This window comes from Stegostoma tigrinum, chromosome 8 (assembly GCF_030684315.1).
Source record: "Stegostoma tigrinum isolate sSteTig4 chromosome 8, sSteTig4.hap1, whole genome shotgun sequence".
Lineage (NCBI taxonomy): Eukaryota > Metazoa > Chordata > Chondrichthyes > Orectolobiformes > Stegostomatidae > Stegostoma > Stegostoma tigrinum.
Window position 1 is genome coordinate 23329764 of NC_081361.1, and position 17440 is coordinate 23347203.

Consider the following 17440-nt stretch of genomic DNA (forward strand, 5'->3'; position numbering starts at 1 on the left):
TTTCGGTTATGTCGCTCTCGTTTCGGACACTAATTATCTACATTTCTACACAATGGGTAGACAAGGTAGAAGTAAATCCTGTGGACAATTATAATTTGAGTAACAATTTGAAATGGTCACTCGTTTGAATTGAACACAAATGACACATGATTGACACAGGCAACAAGAGTTTTGCAAGTCATGTAAATTAACCTCTTTTTCCCAGTTTATAAAACACCAAGGCAGTGATACTTCGCCTATGAAGTCATGCAGTCATTACTTGGCTTGTGTCACATTTGCAATCCCAAGTGAAACAAAACAAAAAGCAAAAATGAGACAACAAGGTGTAGAGCACGTTTAACACAGCAGGCCAAGCAGCATCTCAGATTCTCCAATACGTGCAGTTCCGAGTATCTCTGAAAAGCAAGAACGATTGACTGACTCCTCAACACCATTCGACAGGACTTCCCCAAATGCAGAAGCCTGGTGCTGACATGGTAAACTTCGTAAAATGTCAAGCTGACTTGTTCAAGAATGCAGATTCTGGGATGCAGCCGAGCCTGTGAAAGACTGCACGTGGGTTTGATCCCATGCCCCCGCCAGCCTGAAAAACACCGAGCTTACCAGTTGGCTTCAGGAGGCATGGTACACCTTGGTGTGAAGGATAACAGAAAGCTGAGCATTTGCCGCAGGATATTGCACAGAGGGAAGGAAAAGCATACCCCCTTCCTAATCAACCACACCTGCAGGATTTACACACGGTGTAACATATGGGCAGCGGGAAGCGTATTTACAATGACCCTGTGAGTCTGGCAGTGAAGTCAGACAACCTGGCCACAGCACAAAATCAGTGGTAAACTTAATTCTCCAGGGAATTTCACTGAGTCTTGACGTCAAATCAAACCAATGACTGCTCCAAGACATGCACCAATTCTTACTAACACTTCACATTCTGTGTGAACAGAGCCCCAAACTGTAATGCAAAGCGAGATAACAAGGTGTAGGGCTGGATGAACACAGCAGGCCAAGCACCATCTTAGGAGCAGGAAAGCTGACATTTCGGGCCTCGACTCTTCTGATGACCCTTCAAATGCAAGATTTTAAAACACCAGAGATGGATGTGAATCCTATTTCACAAATGCCACCTCCAGTTATGAATCGAATGATCTTAAGAGCTCCAAACCAACTATTGCAACCATGCATGAATCTTACAAACATGCTCATGTTGCCTTTTTTTATGTACAGCCAGTTCAACAACAGAACACAAAACCAAAAAATGTTGTGAGACATCTCAACATGCCAAACATATCCAAATTGAAAATACCAACAAGTTCAGCACTGCGCAACATTCAAGTAACTAAAACAGTTGAAATGTTGGAATCTCCAATGAGGAAAAGAACAAACAATTCAAAGCAACAGAGGAAGGCAGGAAAAAGAGAAAAACCTACTAGAAAGAATTAGCTGTCAAAAACAGCTCTTTCAATCGAGTTAAATCTCTGAATGAAAATGAAATCTCTTTTAAACAGGACTGAGGCCCACCAATTTTCACAATAAATTCCACCGTCACTGCTTTCTCATAAACTCTGTGCAGGAAATACAAATGTAATTAAATCTGTTCAACTATGTTTGTTAACCATGACAGTTTCAATTTTTCATCTCAATTTTCTTTCCTTTTCTCTCGCCCACCTACAAGACCATAAGTCCCCAAGCATCAGTTTTCAAGTAGTCTGGTTTTATGCACAAATCCAGTGAATTATTGAAGACACTTAATGAAGCGAAATATTGTTCTTCCACTTTAGAGTACAAACTCTGAAACAATAACAATATATTACCAGCCTTGTTGGGATGTTATGTTCATGTTCTCCAAGAGATTAGATGAGGCCTCTTTTGGAGTAATGTGTCTAGTACTGGTTGCCCAGTTAGAAGAAGGATATTAGCAAGCTGGAGATGGCTCAGAAGAGATTTACCAGGATGTTGCCGCGTATGGAAGGCTTGAGTTATAGAGAAAGACTAGATAGGCTTGGAGTTTTTTCATTGGAGTGGAGGAAGTTGGGAGGTGACCTGATAGAAGTTTATCAAGTAATGAGAGGTATAGATAGAGATGATGGTCGTTGATTTTTCCCTAAGATGGGGAATTTCAAGACTTGAGGATACATCAATAAGGTGGGAGAAGGGAGATTCTGAAAAAGACATAAGAGGCAATTGTTTTACGCAGAGAGTGGTTCCCATGCGGAATGAACTTCCCGAGGAACTGGTAGATGTGTGCACAGTTACAATGTTTAAAAGGCGTTTGGATGGGAAAATGAATAGGAAAGGTTTGTCGTAGATATATCAATACGTCAATTCGTCTTTCTTAATTCAAATAAGTGATAGTCAAGCTTTCCTTTTTCAGCCAAAATAGATTGTGTTCTTCCAACAGATGATGTTAATTTACTTGCCCACTCTCAGCCTCTCCATGACTGTGCATTTCTCACTGTGATGGTTGTTTTACACAGTGCTGATTACAACAGAGATAAAGAAAAGCATTTAAAGGCGCTTGTCCAAAATAAATTTATCTTCATACACTGTTTTTTATCTGTGCTTCCGTTTATAATATTAACTTCTTTATTCAACACTTCCTAGTGCCAAAAGTAAATCCTGAAGTAGAAGATTTGCAGTTGTAGTGCTGAAAATAATTTTTGGTGGTTCAAGGAAATATTTCTCAGCTGGATAATTCAGAGTAAATGCTGTGAACTGTTGGACCATTCCTTACTGACTGCACACCCATGTGCCACCACCTCTGGTGGAACTGTCCTGCCAGTGGGGAAGAACAGAAGCGGGGTAGTTATGTGGGAGTCTGTACTTTATCAGGCGTGATTAAGGAAATACGACTATATCAGACTATTGCTCCTCTAACGTTGTTGCAAGTTCAGGATAATAGTAAGTCAGACTGGAAGGACAGAATGGGGATGATATGCCATTATGGCTGCCTGATGGCCAGATACATGCCAGGTGCTCAGTCCAGTTTTATCCCTCATTGATACTTACGATCTGATTCCTCACTGCTGCAAGTGCGATAATTTCAGTGGGCAGTTAAGAGTTAACCACCTTGCAGCCATTCTGGACAACTATGCATTAGACCGGATGACAACAGCATATTTCTTTCTTTGAAGGACATTTGTGCAATCGATAGATTTTCACAGCAATCAAGGAGCTTTGCAGTCACCATTACTGGTACCAGCTTTTTTTCCCAAATTTACGAATTAATTGAATTGAAATACCTTTCGCTGCCGTACTGGTATTTGAATTTGTGTGCCTCAAACAACAGGCTCACATGTCTGAATTACTCATCTAGTTACATTAGCACACATCTGTACCCTTGTGCAAAAAGGCTGGGAGAATGCCACCTATTTACACAGCATGATTGACAGTGCAGCCCATTGAAAATGATTGAGGTGACAGGAGCAGGAAAACATACAACACCTCGCTTTTGAAATGCAGAAACAAAAACAATCAATTTTTCCAAAGTTGCATCGAACACCAAAGCAGCAGTGACAGTTGCACCCTAAACAAGCATTTAGATTGAAAGTTGCTTTGTGGGTGTTCCTGACATTTTGGTGGCCTGTCATGAGCAATTCAGAACACAAAGGCTCCTGTGTCTCCTCAACTAAACGGTTCAGGTAACCACATTAATTTCGTAAGAGTCTCTTATTACATCAACAAAGACAATCAAACTCTACTAAACTGAACAATCAGAAAGTTTCATGATAGTGTTAAAAAATACCTGATTTGATTTGAGTTGAATGCACGAATAACTGACGTTTTCCATTGTCTGAAATGGAAAAATGAGATTGAAAATTAGGTCTGTAACTTGGTCGGTGAGGGAATATATTCAGTTGTAATATCGAAATCCAATTTCATTTTGCTTTTGTACAACACATGCCCAAAGGGGACACCCATTAATATCAATCAAATTGCCCAGCTAACTCTGAATAGCAGAAATCAATAGGTCAAGCAGGAGGTCTGTGACCTGTAATATAAGCGTGTTTCCTGACTATTATTCCGCTCACTTATGCAGAGACGCCAAGGTAAATTCTATTTTTCTTGTCATTTGAATGGATAGTAGTTAATTAATCATATATAGGCCTTTCAGTCTGCACAAGTTCTCACTCTCACCCTCTGCTCAAACACTTGGGACATATTGCTGCATTAAAAAGTTGCTGATATATTTTTACAGCTCATTGGATAATGCTCAAGAGGCTGTGGAAACACTCCAACGTTGCCTTCTAAATGGAGAAAGGTTCCAGTATTATTTAACTGCCATTTACAACACGAGGATGTACCAATGTGTTTTACAGCCGATGACATGCATTTGAAGTGCCGTCGTAAAGTTTAAGAAATGTGGCAACCAGTTTATGCCATCCATCCCAGGAGCAGAACCTGACTGAAAGGCAATATCAGTGCAGCCTCTGAACTGGGTGGACGTTAACTCAGGCAACAACTTCTTTGGTGGAATATTGGGGGAAGAAATCATTTGCAACAACTGAAAAAGATGATGCACCTCCCACTGACTCAATGGCCAGACATGTTATGGTTGTGTAAGTACTGAAACAATGAAAATGAGACTTTAGGTAAGTGTTCAATAAATGCATGGCTTGGTGTCACTGTGCATTTTATAGCAAATAAATTTCCCTCTTTTCATCTGGTTCAGCAATCAACTTGTTGCTGTTTTGACACTGCCATTCGCACGGCAAATTGCACACAATTCATTCATTCAAATGAGACACGAGCACAACACGGCGCTGTAAGAGTAAGCTGGCATTCCTCAGTGTGTTAGTGTCTGGTGGATTGGAAGAAAAATGGACAGGAACAAAATTCAGTGTTTGTTTCATTTCAACTCTCAGTCTGTTAATAATTTCTTAGCCAAATCATCGGGAGCTAAGTCGTTTCTGCCTCTGAAATAGCTGCTATTTAAATGCATTTCTTTATTTTGTGTATTTAATTGAACAGATATTTGTATTTTTCTCATCTTTCAGAACCAGTATTGACCAGATTTAAAATATCATCATTTTTAAAGCATAATGCATTTGGAAAATCTGCGGTACCTTGCGCCAGTAGAATATGCTAATACATTTTTCTGACACACTACACGACAACAAGAGAGCCAATTCCTCTTCATAGTTTTATGGTTATTTTGTGCTCATCATGCACGTAAATTCTACCTCAGTATTAAATTGAAAAGAAGATTTCAAACACATCATATCCTTAATTCACACCAAATAGAAAACTTTGAACAGATCTCTATCCTCGGAATTTAAGTTACATTTTTTGAATTCATCGGAATAAGGCTGCTTGAGCTTGTTCCATTGAATCAAATCATGACGCATTTCTCTCTCCATTCCATTTACCCACCATTTGTCTATTGACCACTAATACACTGACATAACAAAAATGGGAGTGTTGAAATTTGGAATGAGCCCAACAGAATCCAACTTTCGAAGCTCCAATCGACAACCTTTTTTGTGAAAAACATAGATTGCCACATTTCACACCCATCTGACGCAGCTCAAATTTGAAAAGTGCCACAACAGATATTTCCTGATATAAACTGTCAGTGACGATCACAACAAAACCCAGATTGTTTATTCCAAAGTCACCCATGCTTCACAAAGAAAGGTCACCATTATCGCACCACATCACAGGGCTGTGCACACATTCGAGTGAGGCAACTGGTGTTATTTAACCTGGGGGTCAGGCAAGGGGAGAGGTTGAGACGGAGAACCCTTCGTGATAAACACAAATGTTTGATGACAATTTCAGTCTCATCTTGGTCTTCCTTGGAACACTTGAAACTTTAAAAGGCCAAGTGTGCAGACGAGGACATCAGCCTTCTGATACTCCAGCTCGCTCAAAATGAAACTTGCCAAAACTATTCCACAACACATAAAACATCTTGCACATCCTGGAAGAACATGTGAGTGAGTGAGTGCAGGATGGTCCATAGTAATATGAAGAATAAGTAATCAGTGGATTGGAATTTGTCGAGTGTGAGGAACCAAGGATAGTTCATACCTTTTAAATTCAGTACAGTATGAAGAAAATCTAACTGATTCAGTTAGCTGACTGACTGGAAACAACAGTCAAATCTATAAGACAAATGAAACCATCATGAGAGTCAAAACCAAATTCAACAAGAAAAGACAATGACGAAGATCAAAATTTAATATCAGAGCAAAAATGATCATTTGCTGACTTCAGTGTATTTATATCTGTCCACGATTTGTTTGCTCTTTTGATACCATTTTGGTCTTCCTGAGAAAACCTAACAGTTTAAAATCCTAATTGAGAAAAGTGTGGCATCCGGTTAGACATTTCAGGACACAAAATGAAAATCAACAAAGCTTTCACATTGAATTATGAAAAAAATCACTCTGTACATGCTGGAATGATGTCTCACAATCTAAAGGGAGGAAAGCACAGTCAAGGCAAGGGTGACCACCTTCATGCAGGATAAGTTAGTCAAGAGCAGTCTCTGACGTTAATCCAGAATAATGGGCAATGTCAGTTGTACAGCCAAGGCAGTCAGCTTCTCGGAGCCCATACCTCAGCAGTGCGGTCAGCGGGTCACAGTCAGCCCATTGGGAGACTGAACCCAGTCTGGGCAGTGGGGACAAAACAGCTGGCAAACTGTACAGGCATCAGTTGGACGTCTTGGTCATTCATTGCTCACACTGTCTGTCAAGGTCACTCGTAGGGTTTGCCACATCAGTCCTTGTTGTGCTTTGTTGTATTACGACTGAGAACTGTTTGACTCTGCAGTCAGACTGCTGCCAATTGATGCTTCTCACTGGCATCGTGCAAGCACTGGTGTTTTTATCGTGTAGGATCTGTCAGAAATGCGTGTGAGCAAATGGAACAAAGGAGCTGGCAAAGTTGCATGTGAGTTTCCTGGATTAAGTGAGCCAATACCTGGCTGAATGTCGGGAGACGACAAACTGGATTGAAGCTTGCATTTTGTGAAAAAGTAACAAGAACTAATACCTTTCAGAATCAAAGTAGAGTGGAGTCTGAGGAACGACAAAGATGAAGTTTCGTCAAGTCTAAAAGACAAATGAAAACACCGTGAAAGAGAAAGCAAATTCAACATAAAAAGAGAAAGAGTGCATCAAACTTACACACTTAACCAATAATATCAACTGCTGATTTCTGTCAATTTACGTGTGTCTGATATTCATTCGCTTCTTCACAATCTACTTGGTCTTCCTTAGAAAATTTAAAACTTTAACTTGTCAATTCAGCAGACAGGATACCCTTCTGACCACACTTCAGATACTTCAGGCCAAAATGAAACTCAACAAAGCTTTGCTCTCATCCACCAGCTGGCACACCTGGAAGGATTTCCCAAAGGGCTTTTTACCTCCAAGTATGTTTTGGCTGCTGCTGCACAATGTGCAGACAACACATTTTCATGACTAGCAATCGGTAACAACTAGTTTCTCCTTTGAAGCGATACTCATCGAGAGATAAATAAGAGATAATGTAGACAGGAGAATTCCATTGTTTTGTTTTGAATTGTTGTGATAATGGGGTTTTATGGTCATCCGAGATGAAAATTTTTCCCTGCTGATATCACATTCAGCGAAGACCAGAAGAAACTTGATACTGCAGTCAAAGAGTAGGCACAAAAATGTGGCCAATTTGGTTTTGGTTTTGTCAAGTATTGGAGCCATTGCCAACTGCAACATACAAACATTAATTCAATAGATTTACCCCCATATGAGCATCATATCTCCAATTTTCCTGTCTTTGAAATTTGTACCAAAATCCAATTTCTATCAAAGTACTGCTCGTTATAAATTGATTTCAGATTACCTCAAAACTCTTCTCACAAACAAGAGTGATACCACGAAGGTATTGCTCCTTTCTCTCTGCGTCAACTAGTGTTTGTTCTAATTGCACTGACGAGAGAGAAAAACAAATAAGTGATGCGCACTTGAAACTGCAGAGTTAAAAGTCTACAATGTTCACTTCACGTTGTCTCAACATGAAATGAGGGCCCAGCAGCTATTGTTGATTGTTGTTTGTGCTGTCACAAGTTTCCTTGTTTGTTGGTTTATGACATCACAGTCAAACCATTGTGAAGTCACTGGACTCATTGTTTTGTTCAAAAAAAAACTTTCTGAGAAAGAACACAAAACCTGTTTGAGCAATTAACTGCAGTTTTCCAATTCATCTCTGTTTGCATGGGTGTCTTGTGATGAGGGTTTGTTCGTAAAGGTGGGCACCATGTCATGGATGCACTTCCCCATCACCACTGAGTTCCCTTCACAGCCTTCCTGGAAGCAAGGCCATAGGGGTGAAGGCACCATGAGGCCAGCCCACATGCGACCAATACGTCCACTAATTTGATTGCTGGTTGGAATGGCTGGTCAGCTGTCAAGAGGGTAGGTGGTCACATCAGTCCTCAAAGTCCCTTCAAAACATTCCTGAGGTTAATCAACCTTTACATTGACCTTTGAATCCTCTAAAGACTCCACCAGCACCATTTGGTTTATAGGCTGAGAATTGAACTGGTTCTGGCACTGTTGTTCATAATCTTTTTAATTCATCCTCCGGTGTCTGGTCTTTGTGGATGTAATTGTAATGTAATTGATTCTGAAAATGAGATCTGGCACTGATGTCTTTTCGTTGGTGTGAACAGAAGACATCATCTTTCTCTTTCCTTGTCGCACATCAATGAACCAATACCATTCAGTACATACTGTGTGATTATCCTACCTTTGTGCCATTTCTTTGTGATTTGGATGAATGATTAAAATGGCACAGGAAAGGAAAACAAGCTACCTGAGCCTGCCAGGGTATTAATCCTTCAGATACCTCAGTAGGCCATCCTAAATGGAATACAGGGAAACTTTGATTTACCTAGCATTGTTCCGCAACTTTGAAGCAGGTCCAAAAACTTCTTACTTTCCAAACTTCATTTGCTGCATTGTTGGAAACATGGCTGACCATTTGCAGACAGCAAACCCCAACAAACTGCCAAATGGAAATGACTGAATACTGTTCACTGTTTTTGTGAATATTTTTGGGCTTGTATGTTTTAGCAAGAACCAGGCAGAAATCCACCATCCCTGTTTACACAAGGCCACAACATTTAAGCAGAGTAGGCAACCAGTCGCTCAGTTGAACATCCTCTCCAAAAGATGAGAATTTTGAAAGTGCAAAACGTGCTCAGTGCTGGACAGTAATTCCCAGCCATGACTTTGCAATCAGTAGCATTATGAATCGTCAATGTCTGACTCTCGGCTGAGACAGCTGCCACTGTTGCAAAGCTAACAATAACATTTAAAAGAATTCTGGGAGGGGAGATAAATAGAAAGGGTTTAGAGGGACATGGGCCAAATGCTGACAAATTGGACCAGATCAGTTTAGGTTATTTGGTCAGCATGGACAATTGGACCAAAGCGTCAGTTTCTGCGCTGTCCAGCTCTATGATTCCATGAGTACCAGAGACCTTAAACCTCAGAACACATTCCTCCTCACCTCAGTTTTAGGCTAAGCAGTAGGATCTGTCCACTCTGTTCATTTCTTTCGCAATGCTTCCTGCTTTTTTTGGCTTCTTTCTTCTTGATGATAGAACATAGAACACAGAACATTGAAAAGTACAGCACAGTACAGGCCCTTCAGCCCATGATGTTGTGCCATGGAATAATAATCCTCATCCAAAAATAAAATAACCTCACCTACATTCCTCTCAATTCATTGCTGTCCATGTGCATGTCCAGCAGTCGCTTAACTGTCACTAATGATTCTGCTTCCACGACTACCACTTCCAACTCTCTGGGTGAAGAACCTCCCTCTGACATCTCCTCTGTACCTTCCTCCTAACACCTTAAAGCTATGACCTCTCATGGCAGTCAATCCTGCCCTGGGGAAATGTCTCTGGCTATCAACTCTTTCCATGCCTCTCATTACCTTGTACACCTCGATCAGGTCACCTCTCTTCCTCCTTCTCTCCAGAGAGAAAAGTCCCAGCTCAGTGAACCTCCCCTCATAAGACAAGCCCTCCAGTCGAGGTAGCATCCTGGTAAACCTCATTTGCAAAAACCTCTCCAAAGCCTCCACATCATCCCTAAAATAGGGCGACCAGAACTGGGCACAATATTCCAAGTGTGGTCTCACTAGGGTTTTGTAGAACTGCCGCAAAACCTCACAGCTCTTAAAGGCGATCCCTCTGTTAGTGAAAGCCAAAACACCATATGCTTTCTGAACAAACTTATCCACTTGAGTGGCAACTTTGAGGGAGCTATGCACTTGAACACCAAGATCCCGCTGTTCCTCCACACTGCCGAGAAACCTGCCTTAATTCCAATACACAGCAGTTAAGTTCAACCTTCTAAAATGCATCACTTCACATTTATCTAGGTTGAACTTCATCTGCCATTTCTCAGCCCAGCTCTGCATACTGTCAATGTCTCGCTGAAGCCTGCAACAGCCCTTGATTCTATCAATGGCACCTCCAACCTTTGTGTCATCAGCAAACATACGAACCCACCCCTCAACCTCCCCATCCAAGTCATTTATAAAAACTGAAAAGAGCAGAGGCCCGAGAACAGAGCCCTGCGGGACACCACTCAGCACTGACCTCCAGGCAGAATACTGATCTGCAACCACTCTCTGCCTCCTGTCAGCCAACCAATTCTGAATCCAGACAGCCAAATCACCCTGTATCCCATACCCGCTGAATTTATGAATGAGCCCGCCGTGGGGAACATTATCAAATGCCTTGCTGAAGTCCGTGTACACCACATCCACTGCTCAACACTCGTCTACCTGTCTCCTGACCTCCTCAAAGAACTCACTAAGATTTGTAAGGCATGACCTGCCCCTCACAAAGCCAAGCTGACTCCCTTTAATCCCGCTTTGCTTTTCCAAATAGTCATAAATCCTATGCCTCAGAATTCTTTCCAAAACCTTGCTGACCACAGACGCAAGACTGACTGCTCTGTAATTTCCAGTGATTTCCCTATTCCCTTTCTTGAAAAGAGGAACAACATTTGCCTCCCTCCAATCTTCCGGTACGAGTCCAGTGGAGAGCGAGGAAGCAAAGATCTTCACCAGCGGCTTAGCAACCTCCTTTCTCGCTTCCCGGCGCAACCGAGGATAACTAACAATGGCTACTTTTCACTGCTGTAATGCAACAATGTTGCTATCATTCAGTAGATTAGGGTTGCTGTTTTGAAACAGTGTTATGAAAATTGAATTATTTCCTCAAGTTGACTAAGATGATGTACCGATAAAATCTAAAAGATAAAAGAAAAACCAAATTGTGTCAAACTTAAACTTGAAAATTGACAGACCGCTGTCAAATTTAATACTGCAATTTATGTCAATTGCAGTCTTCAGAGTGACTACATCCGTCCATTATTCATTTGCCCCTTCAATATCTACTTGGCCTTCCTTAGAAAACTTAAAACTTTCAAAGCCATTGATCAGCCCAGGACCATAGCCATCAGACATTTCATTTCACGCAAAATAAACTCAACAAAGCTTTTACCTATAACGATAAAACACCTCGTGCATCTTGAATGGAATTCCTCAGCAGCTTACCAGTTCTTTAGTACTTTATTGGCTGTGGTTACTGCTGGAAGGTAGGAAAGGCACTGAATAATGTGCACACAGCAAGCTTTCATTTCCCACAAGGTGGTAATGAATAGCTCATCCATTTTGGCAATACTGCTTGAAGGATAATATTGGCCGATGTATGAGGGAGATCTCCACTATTTTGAATGAATCCTTGGGATAATGGGATCTTAAAGCCATCCGAGATTAACATTTTTCCCTGATGTCGACGTCTCTGGAAAAGGCCAGCTCCCTCTTGACAAGCTTTGTTTCAACACAAAAAAAGCAGCTGTTTGGCTCAACGGTGAACATACTACATCTCTACGGAATGAAGGAAGTCCTGTCGCTGGATTGTTTCCTTGGGACAGTGTCAAGGGATCTTTACTTTCAACTTCTTTTTAGTTTAAAGAGAAGACACATAAAAAGAAGTTACATTTAAATTTGACTGTGACAACAGTTGGAACCATTGCCAACTGCAATATTCAGACAAAAATTCATGAAAGGTATCCCCACATGAACATTCATATTTCCAAATCTCCTGCTTTTGAAATATGGACTAAAATCCGAGTGCTTTGTAAAATCTACAAATTGATCTGAAATTACCTGAAAACAATTCTTTTTAGCGATAGTGACACCACAAAGGTATTGAATCTTTCTCCCTGCTTCAGCTAGTGCTGGTTCTTTTGACACCAATGAGGGAGAGAAAAAAAAATAATGTGATGCACAATTGAAAGTGCAGAACTAAAAGTTTACAATGTTCACTTCAGATTGTCTCAGCATAAAATAAGGACACACGGCAGCTATTCCTTCTGGATCGCAACGTTGACAAAACAGTTTCCATGGTTCCTGATTCATACTGATATAGGCCATTGTGAGATTATTGGACTCATTACTGTCAAATAAACACCTTGTGTGAGTGGGCACAAAATATGCTCAAGCAGTTTGACACGTCCTCATTGTTTACATGTTTCCCATGTAGTTAGGGTCTGTTTGCAAAATTAGGCATCGTTACATGGATGCAGTTCTCCACCTCCCTCAACATCTTTTCTGCAATCTTGCCAGTGGAGGTGAAAGTGCCAGGAGGTCTGTCTACATGTGATCAAAATGCCCATTAATTGTTTTTGTGGTCGGACAGGCTGGTCAGCTTTCACACTTTATGTCCATTACAACCCCTGCCATCACTTGCGCAGCAAAAGGTCTGCCCATCTGAGTATTTCCTCATCCATTCTGGATTTTATCCAACCGCATCTCCCCTCACTCTTCCATTGCTGAGTCCTGGCCCCAGGGTGACCTTCAACTTACCTGCAGCTGTCCTGCCTGTATCATAGAATATCTTCTTCTGGTTTGACTCCAGTGCCAGAAGTGGGAACATTTCCTGGTCATGCTAATGTGACCAAATAGTGGACTGCTATTGTATTCACTAACACATCAGTAAGACCAGTTTTTCTGCTGAATGCTGTTGACGAGTGCCTTATTGTTTGATAGATATTGAGTCATGAAGGGGTGAGCTGCCCAATATAGGTGCAACTGATCCCTGATGGAGGGGTTTCTGCACCCCACCCTTACAATCTAGCTCCATGCTTTAGTAGACATTATTTCCCATACTCCCTTAATTTTTGATACAATCCCAAAATCCTGATGAAGTGTGCGAGTGGAACCAAAATACGTGAACATATTACATCTAAATTAGAATAGCTCATGACTTTGCGTGGCTCATGTTGTCCTCTGTTTCTGAACAATTGTACTTACTCATTTGTTGCTTAGAAAAGAAATTTTGCTGAGCATTGTCTTTCCATAGTGTGTGAATGTATCGGACAAATACAGTTTTAATTCCAAATCATACCCTTTGGTGTGAGTCAAGGTTTCCACTTGCCTTAAAATTAAAAGCTGAAATGACTACGGCTGCTGAAAATCTGAAGCAATCACAAAAATTACTGGAAATACTCAACAGGTCTTAGAGCATTTTTGGAGAAAAAGCCAACTTTATTCTAAAGGTCCAGTGATCCTTCTTCAGAGATTTAAAAATACGTTTGTTCGAAACAAATGGTTTCCTTTGACTTCATTCAGGAAGCCTGGTGAATATTTCTTTTATCCTGGATAATACGACAATAGAAAAGCAATTGGTCATCATGGTAATTGGATCAAAACATTCATATTATATTCGTGATGCAACTGATAAAATATTAGGACTCGATTATCAATGTACTACTAAAGTCACAGTCACAACAATACTTACTTGTTATTTCCTGCATGTTAACCAACTCTCTCTTCATAATGATACATTACCTTCAGTTCCAGAGCCCTTATCTTATCTGAGAAAGTAGGAACTGCCGAACTGGAGAATCTGAGATGACAAGGTGTAGAGCTGGGTGCACACAGCAGGCCAAGCTGCAGCAGAGGAGCAGGATAGCTGATGTTTCGGGTCTGGACACGTCTTCATTCCTGGACTCAGGGAGACCTTGGACTTACTTGCAGGTGTCCTGCCTACATTATGGAACATCTTCTTCTGGATTGATCATGTTGATTTCATCAGAAGATAACATTGTTTTAAAAGTGCACAGCTGTCACATATTTAATGAAGGAACATTCTTGAGCACTTTTCCAAGTGATTGATGTCATGCTAAATTACCTGGGTTCTGTAATTCCACTCCTCCTTCTTTCTTAAATAGCAGTGCTGCATCTGGGAATTTTCACTCCACTCTGACTTTTCCAGAATCCAGGGTATTTTGACAAAGCAGAAACCATGACATCCATTATGTCTGAAGCTGGGCTCCAGTGATATTCCGTATTTTTGGAAGGACAGACAAGAAGAAGGAGGTGGGTTAGCATTGCTAGTGACAGAGTAAAAGCAATATGGTCATGAAAATGGATCTTAGTTCTGGGGAAATGGATTCTGAGCACAGTTTAGAAACACCAAGGGACAGAAATTGACAGTGGTTGATGTTCATACACCACACAAAACTCTTGTGGTAATTTTAGCAGAAGGCACAAAACAGGAAATTGAAGATTCCATCAGAAAGGGAGACCACTAATTATGATGAAAAGTCACTGACTTCAAGAGTCAGGTGACTTCAGTCTGCATAACGATTGGGCAAAACAGATCAGTTATCATTCCACAGAGGTTGAATTCCTGAAGCACTTTTTAAAAAAAATCATTCAAGAGATGAGTGCATTACTGGCGATGCTTGCATTTATTACTCATTTCGAAATATCCAGAGGGCAGTGAAGAGTTAACCAAATTGCTGTGGGTCTGGAGTTACATGTCAGCAAGGCTGGTGGGTGCTGCCTCCCCTGCTGAGTGTTTCAACCTTTTAAAGCATTTTTGTTTGTGCCACACATGTTCCTCTCATTGGCCCATTTCTTGTGGAGATGGAAACACTCACACTGTTCACCTCCACACGTTGACCACAGGACTCTGACTGTACAAATCTCACGAGCTGCGTGAAAGCTGACAAAAAGCTGTGCACGCAGTATCTTGTCAGAGAGAAAGCAAAATGTTTTGTTCTAAAAAGTCACAAACAGGTACAGTTTCATAATACCACACTTGCCAAGTTGACTTGGTTCAAATGCTGGAGCCCACTATCCAGTGACTCTTCACCAGAAGTGTCTGAAAGAACTGAAGGAACACTGCTTTGATACAGGCACCTTCATTTAAATGTTCTGTTAAACCTCTCAGCTAGATGTTAAAATAACACCATTTGGAGAACAGCATGAGGCTTTTCCAGTGTCTGGGTGAGCATGCAATAACAGATGGTCATCATCACATTGACGTTTGTGAAATGAAGCTGCTGTAACATCGCTCTTGAATCTAGCGATGTAACAGTCATTCCACTTGAAAATAATTTATTTTATGTCGCCTTCAGAGTTACTTTCACAGAAAGATCTGTGTCAATACAACGCAGATCTCATCACAATCTGAGTGATGTGGGCTATGCTTTTGACAAGTGGTAGGGTCACTTTCTGACTAACAAGCAGCGAGCTGCCATTTAAATGCTTTTTCATTTGTGAAATAACCTCTTCTCCCACAACTCACCTCATCAATGTTCAGCTTCCCATTTACCAAACGTGCCAGTCAAGGCAAATTTTGAGAAAATGTGATTTGAAAATCACAGCAGATACCTGGCGACTTCAGCTCACCACTTGCTTGAAATGGTATCCACTGGGCACAAACATCTCAAGGCAATCTCCATGGGCATCAGCCACATGGGCCCCTCATCCAGAGATATCGGTATCAAATATGTGCCAGCCTCTAAAGGCCTTCATGACTTTACTTTGATTCAATGACAGGACGTCTTTGCACTTCATTGGCATGCCTTGGGTTTCATAAGTAACTATCACTCTAATACTGCAGTGATGAAACTGTGTGCATGGGGTCAGCCGTCCACCTCATGGACTGGACCAGGCTGAATCACTGAGATCGTCACTCACTGTCATACCACTCACTCACTCTTAAGTTACCTAGATACTCACAGCATCTCTGCCTCAGCTTCCCCTTTGTATTTTGCCAACTGAGCTAGACATTCCAGTCTTATACTAACTCTGTCTTGTCTTGCTGTTTAGAATGGGCACAAAGATAAGAAGCTGGTCAAGGATGTCCACAGCCCCCAATCAACTCATGGGTGATAGAGTCATAGAGTCAAACAGAATGGAAATATCCTTTGGTCTATCCAGTCCATGCTCACCATAATCCCAAACTAACATAGTCCCACCTGCGTAAATTTGGCCCATAAACCTTCAGACATTACTCACTTTTGTACCTATCTAAATGTCGTTGACTTGATTTGCTTTATTATTGTATGTGCACTTTGTTACAGTGAAAAATTGTGTTTTGCATGCAGTTCAGAAATAACATACCATACAAAGTGCATGAGGGTAAAAGACAGAAATAAGAAAACAATGTTATGGCTGGATAGAAAGTGCGCAGAGAATGTGACCCATAATAAAATTAAAACTTGAGCGGACCATTAAGAAGTCTAATCCCGCAGCGAAGCTGTTCTTGAATCCATTCATGCGTGCAAAGAGACTTAGTGGTCTTCTGCCTGATGCAGGAGGATGCTGGAAGAGTGTATAAGCAGGGTGGAAAGTGTGTTTGATTATGTTGGTAGCCCTCCCAAGGCAACAGGATATAAGGATGGAGTCAATGGATGGAAGGGTGATTTTGTGACGGACTGAGGTACGTTCATGACTCTCTTTAGTTTCTTGCACTCTTGGGAACAGTAGTTGCCAAACTATGCTGTGATGCAACCTGGACAGAATGCTTTATTTCATACATCTGTAAAAACTGGTGGTCATGCCAAATTTCCAAGGCATTCTGACAAGTAGAGAGTTTGTTGTGCTTTCTTGACCATTATGTTGACTTGGGAGGACAAGGTCGGACTGTTGGTGATCATTTTAATGCCTTTTTATATTGTAACTGTACCCCATCCACCACTTCCTCTGGAAGTTCATTCCCACACACAAACCATTCTTTTTTTTTGTGAAAATTGCCCCTCGCGCCCTTTTAAATCTCTCTCATTACACCTTTAAAAAATGCCCCATCATCTTGAAATCCTCCAGCCTGCAGAAAAGACACGATACCTGCCATTCACTTTCTCCATATCTCTCATGATTTTATAAACCTCGAGAAGGTCACTTCTCAACTTCTTATGCTCCAGTGAAAAAAGCACCAGCCGATCCAGCATCTCCTTGTGACCAAAACTCTCGAGGTCACTGATGGGACGTGGCTTTCAGTCATGAGAACCAGCACAGTAAGTGAAGGACAGCCATTGTTCCCAATCCTAGAGCTTGGAAACAGCGAGTTAGCACTTGGGCACTCACTGTCAGTCATGAAAAGTAAGGACCTGAACGCCAGGCAGGTCAT